Consider the following 9,187-nt stretch of genomic DNA (forward strand, 5'->3'; position numbering starts at 1 on the left):
CATAAGGAAGACGAATCTGGGAAAAATTTCCGGACCTGCCGAGCGCAAATGGATAATCTCCAGGAATGACTATCGAAGAGATAATTATTCGTTGAATAATTTTCCCTTGGTCAAACGTGCCCAGTCTTGTTAACAATGCATTGTTGAAGGTAAGTAATGGCTGATTAAGCAGCTTGCATGCAGGCGGCCTGAAACTTATACCAAAAACCTCTTGAAGAACTGCGCGTCTATTTCTGAAAACTCCTTTCAGCCGTCATTAGCCTTTGCAGCGAGAGCTCCTCTTAGAGAGCGCGGCGGGCATGGTGGGGAGGTCTAATGATCAGGCATAATGTGATTATCCTGGTGATTGTATTTTTGCGTCAAAACCAGCTGTCTGCACGCATGCACGACAGATGTGTGCAGATGCAGCAGTTTCAAGGCTCACCATCGCGGGGCTTCGGTCGCCACCTACGGTTGCGCCATTGAACATCGCCGACTAGCGCTTGAAACCTCTGCCATGAGCGACCTTACCATGACCTTGCATGCCAAGCCATCCGTCACCGGGAATCCTGATTTAGCCGACCAGATGGAGTAGAATTATCCCATAATTCGACATACTTACGTGACGGGCCACACGCCACAAGCTATCTCTCGCAAAAAAAAACTCTGTGATCGCGGCGTCACTCGAATGGCATCTATCCCAGCGGCTACATTTGTCAGTAATTGCCAGTCAACTGGAACATGGGAAGAGGAGGGGGGAGGTGGGGGCAAGGAGGTCGACATAGAACGCATTGGGGGAAACGCATTGCCGTCAGATGGTGACAGCATCACGCAGCTCTGACGTCACCGCCTTCCAGGCCTGCCACTTGTGTAACCGTGCCCCGATGACCCAATTTCAATAAGAGAAGTTGAGATGTGTGCAGACTAAAACTACGCTCAGCGAAGTTTTTGTTCATTTATGCCTTATGTATGCTGGTTATGTTGGAGCATTTCTAGCGTAATGTGAACAAACGTTTCCGTTTCCATAGGCAATTAATCGAAATCCCGTATAATTTAACGAAGAAGAGCATCACATGTTCTGCTTGATCCAGAGCGGTTCGACAGCTAACATAAAGTTCATCTACATGAAAATGGTGTTTTTGCACCAAGAAACCCCCAGTGCTTCCAAGGCAACTCATTTCCAGCGCTCCCTTAAAGGCCGCTGTTGGAATGTGCTAGGTGACCACAGCGAGCACAAATCAGCCACGCTATTTTTCGCCGCTTAGCCGGTCATGTGCGGGAGGCAGCTGATTGGTGGGACTGCTGCGCGGGGGATGCGGGGGGCAGATAATTGGTGGAACTGCTGCGCGGAGGATGCGGAGAAGGCAGCTGATTGGTGGAACTGCTGCGCGGAGGATGGGGAAAGGCAGCTGGTTGGCGGAACTGCTGCGCGGAGGATGCGGGGAAGGCAGCTGATTGTTGGGACTGCTGCGGGGAGAATGCGCGGGGGTCTGACCTGAAGCCATTTACACATGAAATTGGTAATGCCATTGTCAGAAAAGGCTGTGACGTTTGCTCAATTCCTTGCTCCTGAATGTACAAAGACGGCGAATGTTTGCTCGGTAGAAATCTGGAGCGGAGTTCAGAGTTAGGCTTTATTGAGCGGTTCAGTCAATGTTTATGGGTGCCTAGAATCCCAGGCGCGTAGAAAGTACATCATTTCGTTACCAGTAATTGTACTGCTACGCCCTCCCACATAACTACTAATTCTTTAAGTGGCTGCCATGTAGATGATACGCACTTCACTTGTCAAAAACGCTAATTTAACAGCACGATGCGCATGTTTTTAAACCACAAGCTCTCTCTTCTCCGGAGTCCCGTCCGTCCGTGGGATGCAAAGGGACTCGAACACACGTGCACATGCGGCTGATTTCACATCTCGGTGAAGCAAAGGAAGCATCAAACGAGGGAGCAATCTCCTTGAATCTCTGGCTCGTCTCACTGCCTTTCTCCGCAGAGCGGCAGCGACAGTGGACGGGTCGGTGGGGTGGTGACCTGTAGCTTGTTTGGCATCGAGGCTCTGACGACACGAAACGCGGCGCGATCGGCCGGGGGTGTGACCTTTCCGGGGCGAAGAAAGCCGCCCCGCCGCGGCCCGTCCCGCGATGGGCACTTACTGAGATGGGAGGAGAAGTTGCCGCGGTGGTAACTACCAGGACGAGAAAGCTTCCCTGAACGTCGTAGTCGCCCGTCAAGTCGACCTCTGGCACGCTGAGGTCAAACGCCACCGTGCGCTCTACCGGGTTCCACGCTGGGGCAGAGGAACACACTGATCGTCAGGGGGCAGACCAGGCCCACGTGGGGCAGGGGAACACAGGGTCGTCAGGGGTGCAGACCAGGTCCACGCTGGGGCAGGGGAACACAGGGTCGTCAGGGGTGCAGACCAGGCCCACGCTGGGGCAGGGGAATACAGGATTCGTCAGGGGTTGCAGACCAGGTCCACGCTGGGGCAGGGGAACACAGGGTCGTCAGGGTGCAGACCAGGCCCAACGCTGGGGCAGGGGAACACAGGACCTTCAGAAGTGCAGACCGAGGCCAGGAGTTTATAACGCCGAGCAGGGCTAGCATCCGACGCTGACAGCCCGCACCGGCGGCCATGTCTGCACGCAGAGGAACAAACAGGCGCGAGCACAAACAAGCGGAGAAGCTGAGTAATGCGACAACGGCTAATAACAATCACAAGCATTAAAAGGCATCCTGTTAGCTTGTCCCGGCATTGAAAAGCCGTCTGATAAGGCTGTCTGAACAAACCTGTCGACACAATATTGGCGTTGGAATCGGAGACGCGGAGGTGAATGGGACGGTTACGTTTCTCTTTGCACGGGGGGGGGGGGGGGGGCACAGCTGGGTGCGGTTGAGCTGGCTCACTCAAGGCTGCGCAGTTCGAAAGAGGATAATCCGTGCACGATCACGTTGGAGTATTTGGCGTCCATTCCGTCCCGTGAGAGAAGACGAGCTCATCCAGCACCAGCGGGTCGCCGGGTGGAACGTTGTTTTCTGGTATCCCTGCCAACGAAAAACAAACTATTGCCGAACGACGCCAATCACTCAGATGTGCCATTGCCTAATTATGTTAGACGGGCACGATCAAATGCAGCGCCGCGCGGGGTAAAGAAAAATAAGGGATGAATTTCCCTGAGCTATCATAGGGTAGCGAGTTGAAAGGTCTGCTGAATAGATGTTGCAAATTTTTAAGGAGAATGCGTCGCAACTTGCTATGGATTTGCTTCAAACGATTCATTGCGCAGAGCCCGGTGATGTGTACATGTTCGTTCAAAGTATATATGGCTGAAAAGTATGAATCGGTGCATAGAATGTGCGTGTTTTGACGGACACAGATACGCTGAAGCTTATCTGCGTGTGCCTGTTTTAAGATGGCACTAAGAACAAGGAATCTCTGGTCTAGCTATCTAAATTTACGTGAAAAAATAACAGATTCATATACGCTATTCTGTTGTACCCCTTATTGATAAACTCGCATGCCTACCCACCAACCACAAAACTGTATGTCGGGACGTGTTCCCTTCCTATCAGTTGGGGCGTCCCATCCACCAGCGCTGGGAGCAAAGCGGGTCAAATATGGCGTGCATCCCGTTTTTGTACATTTGGGAGTCATCTGAGCCATTTCCTCGCTCAGTCCGAAAACTTATTCTGGAAAACTACACCCCTGAGTGTAAGCGATTTGACAGGGCAGAGGACGTAGCTCATCTTGTAATTGTTTCAGCTGAAAAGGATGCCAGAAGTATCAGGGATATTTGGTGCTCATTTCATAAACCGCTTTATGGGTTATCATCAAATGCGCTTGGTTGGTTGCCAGCAATTGTGGAAGACAAACAGTCTGTTAGTGATGTTGTCCGTCACTCTTATCACGATATCGCGTGACACAGAGGTAAGGCGTTCAACCATAGTGTAACATAGGACATTTTGACTACACTATGGTTCAACCACCTTCCAAAGCGCAAAGCAACACATATGTCACCATATTCAGCTGACTGCAGTTACTGCCAATAATTCCAGTTACGGACATTACCCTGAATACGTAGCCAATTTTACGACATTTTCAACATTTGTGGACTTCAATCGTTTTTTTTGCGTTGACAGTCGGGCAATGTTTCCATTTTCCAACAAAATGGCAAAACAGAACATTTCCATAAAATGCCTGGCAGGTTTTCAGTAAACATTAAGAAGGAAATGCATAAGCAAGGTATACACCCACATAACGATTATCAAAACAAGCGCCTTACGGGCCTACATATGCACACACGGACTTACACGACTCAGTTACACACCTGTTCTGAAGAACGGCCGCAGCTTTTCAAGGCCATTGGCCAGGCAGTTACTCAGGGCCACCCGGTCGTCGATGGGGCACTGGTCATCTGTCGAGAGCTGCCCACCTGTCGGTAAACATGCTGCATCAGACACACTGAACGTCTCCGAGCCGCGTGGACCGAGCTCAACACAGACATTGCACAGGTACGGTCTTACGAGCACGCACGTGCCTGAACCTTATTCCGGGTGATACAGAAGAGTGACACTCCAGGAGTATCTCGCTCAATGATATCGGTACCCAAATGCGTTGGCGCCCTAAATGCATGAGCGTAGGTATACTCTTTCCCTCGCCGGGCGGGAAATATTGCCAGTGATGCGCCGGCTCAAGGGGTGGCAGGACCACCTTGCCTTTTATCCCTTAATGGAGCTGAATGAAGGACAAATTAGTGAATATGCTGGTAGGTAATAAATCAGACGGTGTCCAACATGCCACCTTGATTTAATCGGTGACCCGCAGATCATGCCAGACTAGTGCTCAAGAACACAAACACTTTCCTGGACAAAATTAGGCACCAAATCACATTTAAAATCGGATTCAGTGTAAAAGTGGTCTAGTGAGATCAATACTAAGCAAGCTCACCATATTCCACCGACCACAACACATCAGGAATAGTGATTGTTAAATGTCAAAACCAGGCAGCATATTTAACACTTGACAGTCGCCGTTTACGCTACCAATAATTATTTATATCCTCGTGTCATCTATAGATGACATAGATGATGTATAGGACACGTATGAGCATATGGAAAAAACCTATTCACACTCATAAAGAGCATCTGCGAATCAACATTCAATTTCAAAACATACTTGTTAACGTGCGTTGTGTTTCCATAAAACCACTCACGTTCTTCATCTTTTTTCCCGTTAAGTCATCCTTGGTTCCTGTCTTAGTTGGTTCTCAACCTTGGGTTAACGCTAGCGTAATGACACAAAACTTCGGCAACAATGCCGCACTAATACCACACTAATGCCACAAAAGCGTATGGCCGCGTGTAATTGGGGTTTTGCGGGCGCGCCAACGGCTAACATCGTTGCGAGTGCATGATGTTAAGTGATCACAAGCCGCACTGGGCAGCACACTAACATTGCATGCGACTCGAGAGTGCAGCCGGCAGATCTGTGAACGTGGGAAGCCCAGTGAGATTCCCGGCTGCATCTTTGACGACAGGGCGCCGGCGCAGCCACACCAGCCGCCGCACTTCATAGGAGGCTACGTGACGAAGTGCGCCGCTCGTCTGCTTATGCACAGAGGCTTTGCATACACAGCGGCACGCCGGGCCAAACATGACAGACGAGCTTCACTTCTTATCATCGACTGGAAGCCGGCGTCATTTAAGCTGAAGTTTGACAACCAACGTACATATCTAGATAAACTATGGGATGGGTTTGAGTCTGGTTGCAAACACAGTTTTCGCAAAGCGTTGCTCAATGTCTCAGATTCCCCGTCTGCAACGACTCCCTTGATCACCACTATCAACCAGGATTGTCTTCACCAGCATTTTCCCCCACTTGCTGCAACGTATCTACTCATTTTGAGTTTCACACCAAATAGACCTTGTAATAACGGACATAAGAGCTTAAAACTCATTATTTCTATAAGAATATGTTGTCAATAACGTTCTAATCCAGCAGGTTCGCGGCTTACGGTCTTGCAATTAAGGCCTCCGTGTGCTTCGCTTCAGTCAGGCTGAGAAGCGCAACGCCTTACCACCCACACATGCCGACAAATCCGTTGGCTTTCGATCGGGTCAGGCCGTTGGCTGACGGATGGCCGCCCACCGTACTTCAAGTGAAATAGTGCTGTTAACCGCTTTGATGAGGCTTTCACACCTCAAATTTGAACTGAAGGCTTACTTATAGCATGCATTGGCTGATCCAGCCGAACATCCTGGTTTCCCGGTGTGTTCATGCGTACGGTTTCGTGGTATCTTCGCGGAGATAGCATCCACACTTGAGATGCCTTCGGCTCTTATGACCCTACTTTATTACTTCTAAAATGTCCGGAAGATTTCGACTTGTCAAAGATCGTTACGTAAAGGGGCTCAAATTAAATGCCACCAAAACTTAAAGCAATACCATTGGAGGTATTTCGGATTAGGCACCGATCCGTCCGCCTATACCGCATCCGTCTTAGTGGCTTAACCGGGCGTCTATCGGTCAGTCCTCTCGTCAGCCCCTAAATCTGAGTGATGAAGCGCCTACCTACTGCAGAGGTATAACTACCCGCCGTGTCCTTTCGCTCGAGTGGTTTCTTCTTCCGTCCGCCTGTTACGGTTACGCTGTTGTTTGTTGCAGTTTACCCTCGTACCGTCCGCTCGCTCTCACCGGCATCACTTGTTGTTTTGCAGTTACCCTCGTACCGTCCGCTCTCAACCGGCATCACTTGTTGTTGCAGTTACCCTCGTACCGTCTGCTCTCAACCGGCATCACTTGTTGTTGCAGTACCCTCGTACCGTCTGCTCTCACCGGCATCACTTGTTTGTTTACAGTTTACCCTCGTACCGTCTGCTCTCACCGGCAATCACTTGTTGTTACAGTTACCCTCGTACCGTCTGCTCTCACCGGCATCACTTCCCCGTGCGGCCCCGGGTCGGACGGTACCCTGCGCCGGCGGATTTCATACCACTTCTGCCTCCTGCGAGGTCTTTCTCCGAAGCCGAGCAGATCGGACGCACTTCTCTCCCGGCGCGCTGGCGCTCCAGGAATGCGCGGAAACCGACTGATCACCGCCAGCCCGTTCACGATTCTGATCATGAAGGCGGCGCTTATCGCACAGCCGGTGTCATGACGCCGCCGGCCGACGAGAGTGCAACAACAGTACTTTCTACGGCTGCCCGAATGGGCGCAGCGGTGAGTGGCAACTGGCTCAAATACGGCTGCGGTCTGAGAACGTCAGTGTTTCGGTGCATCACAGTGGCCGGGGCGCTTCGTGATTGGAAAACGGTCAGATCAAAGCAAAACGAGCATAACTACGTCTTTGGTGAAAGATCCGTGATCATTGGCCGACCAGTCCGCTATCAGCTCATCTGCCGGATAATGCCGCTGACCGACACCTCCCCAGCTCATCCCTCGCCCATCGGCCGCGCCTCCCGCTTTGCCGTAAGCTACGCCAGCGCCGCCGAGAACCTGCCACCTGTCACGAGAAGGCGGCTGAGAACCTATCACCTGTCACGAGAAGGCGGCTGAGAACCTATCACGAGAACTGGCCCCGATCAGACGGCTGATGACCGCTCTGCGAGGAGGCACCATCGCGCCTTACGGAGTGTGATGCGGCGGGCTGTCTTCCGACCGGTGCTTAACCGCTGTTGGAAGCTGGCCGAACATGCCGGCTCCGCGAATTTCGGTCCTTTTTTTGCTGAGGCAGCCAACATTGTATGGAATTAAAGACTGTTATCTATCTGCGGCATGACTTTTTGACAGCTTGGTGTCAGCACTAAAAGGCAAGTCAGTCTTTTAACACCTTTCCTGATAATTCTACCCCGGTTGCGTGTACACCAAAACAGAAATTCAGGAGCCACGTGGCAGAAGCCGTCTGCGAAGGTTGACAAATCGAGCTAGGTGAAACGAGGTTGAAACATATTTTTGCACTCCTTTCACATCGGTTTTGAAGTGCCCTAGATTAAAACTAGTTCTAGTTCAATCACGTCACCCCCCTTGTACAACGTGAAATCATCCAAGGTTATGCCACGAACTTCCATACTCTTGAGCCTAGATAACATTGCAACAGCATGGTCAACTTAGCGCGGTGAAAGGTCACAAGGTAGGAGGTCAACTTTGAGGATATCCATGTATCGACCCCAATTTAAGCCGCAATATCTGGTGCTAAATGAACTGGTGACATTGCTGCAAAAGAACGACCACCCAATTAGTTCCATCATGCAACAGCTATCCAAAGTTCAAATGGCAATAACCTAACATTTGCCTCCAGAAATCCAAGCTTGGTTCGAGTCACTTCCATGCATTATATGACGACACTTGGGGAAAACCGCTATGTCTGTAAACCTGTCATAGCAATGGGAAAGCCTGGCGTGCAGCGGGACTCCCGTGCCGCGTGCGGCGGGACTCCTGTGCCGCGTGCAGGGAGACTCCCGTACCCCGTGCAGCGGGACTCCTATAACCGCGTGGGATGGAGACTCCCGTGCCGCGTGCAGTGGGACTCACGTGCCGCGTGCAGGGAGACTCCCGTACCCCCGTGGAGCGAGACTCCCGTACCGCGCACCTGCCGCGTGCGGCGGGACTCACCTGCCGCGTGCAGCGAGACCAGGCCGAGCAGCGCCGCAGCCGCCAGCCGCCGAGCCAACCGCCATCACGGTAGAAAGTGAAATCGGCTGTGAGCGGGTCGGAGGTCGCAGCCAGCCTTTATCGGCCAAGCCGCAGCGCCAAGGCCGCCTCTCATTGGCGGCTGCGCGGCGCCGGCGGCGACCCGGGACCTCTCCGGACTGGCGCGGCCGGCCGCCGCAGCAACCGACGGCCTGGCACGAACACGGCGGAGCGACCAGGAGGCTCGGAGGGCGGGGGGGATGGCGCTGCTGTTCGTGGTGTGCTTCCCATGAGTGTGGTGATGGCGTGCCAGGGTCGGCGAGCGATGGGCAAGCCTGTCCGCTGCTAGCTACTGGTGGCGCCATCAAGAGTTTCCCTTGAGCTCATCTGCTTGGAGAGTGCGAGTTTTCGAGCGAAACTGCTCCTTAGGTCATTTCGCGCGTCTAAGCTCGCGCACGCTTGGAACGTTTCGCTTGGAAAGTGGGAGTTGTCAAGCGCATTTGCTTCTTGGGTCATTTCGCCCATCTAAGCTCATGCACGCTGGGAACGTGCAAATCTTCCGAGAGAGCTCAAGATAAA

At 52.1% G+C, this 9,187-nt stretch overlaps 1 long non-coding RNA gene across 1 annotated transcript; it reads right to left on the reverse strand.

Annotated features, from left to right (window-relative positions):
• Positions 1 to 2,963: 2,963 nt before the first annotated feature.
• LOC119102280 (uncharacterized) lies at positions 2,964 to 8,663 on the reverse strand. The gene is made up of 3 exons (XR_005094683.1): positions 8,591 to 8,663; positions 4,308 to 4,412; positions 2,964 to 3,024 (listed from the first exon to the last, which is right to left on the reverse strand). It is a non-coding gene; the product is annotated as an uncharacterized LOC119102280 (long non-coding RNA).
• Between the last annotated feature and the right edge of the window lie 524 nt (positions 8,664 to 9,187).

Source organism: Pollicipes pollicipes, unplaced genomic scaffold, assembly GCF_011947565.3.
Source record: "Pollicipes pollicipes isolate AB1234 unplaced genomic scaffold, Ppol_2.1 Scaffold_5724;HRSCAF=6776_pilon_pilon_pilon, whole genome shotgun sequence".
NCBI classification, from domain to species: domain Eukaryota; kingdom Metazoa; phylum Arthropoda; class Thecostraca; order Pollicipedomorpha; family Pollicipedidae; genus Pollicipes; species Pollicipes pollicipes.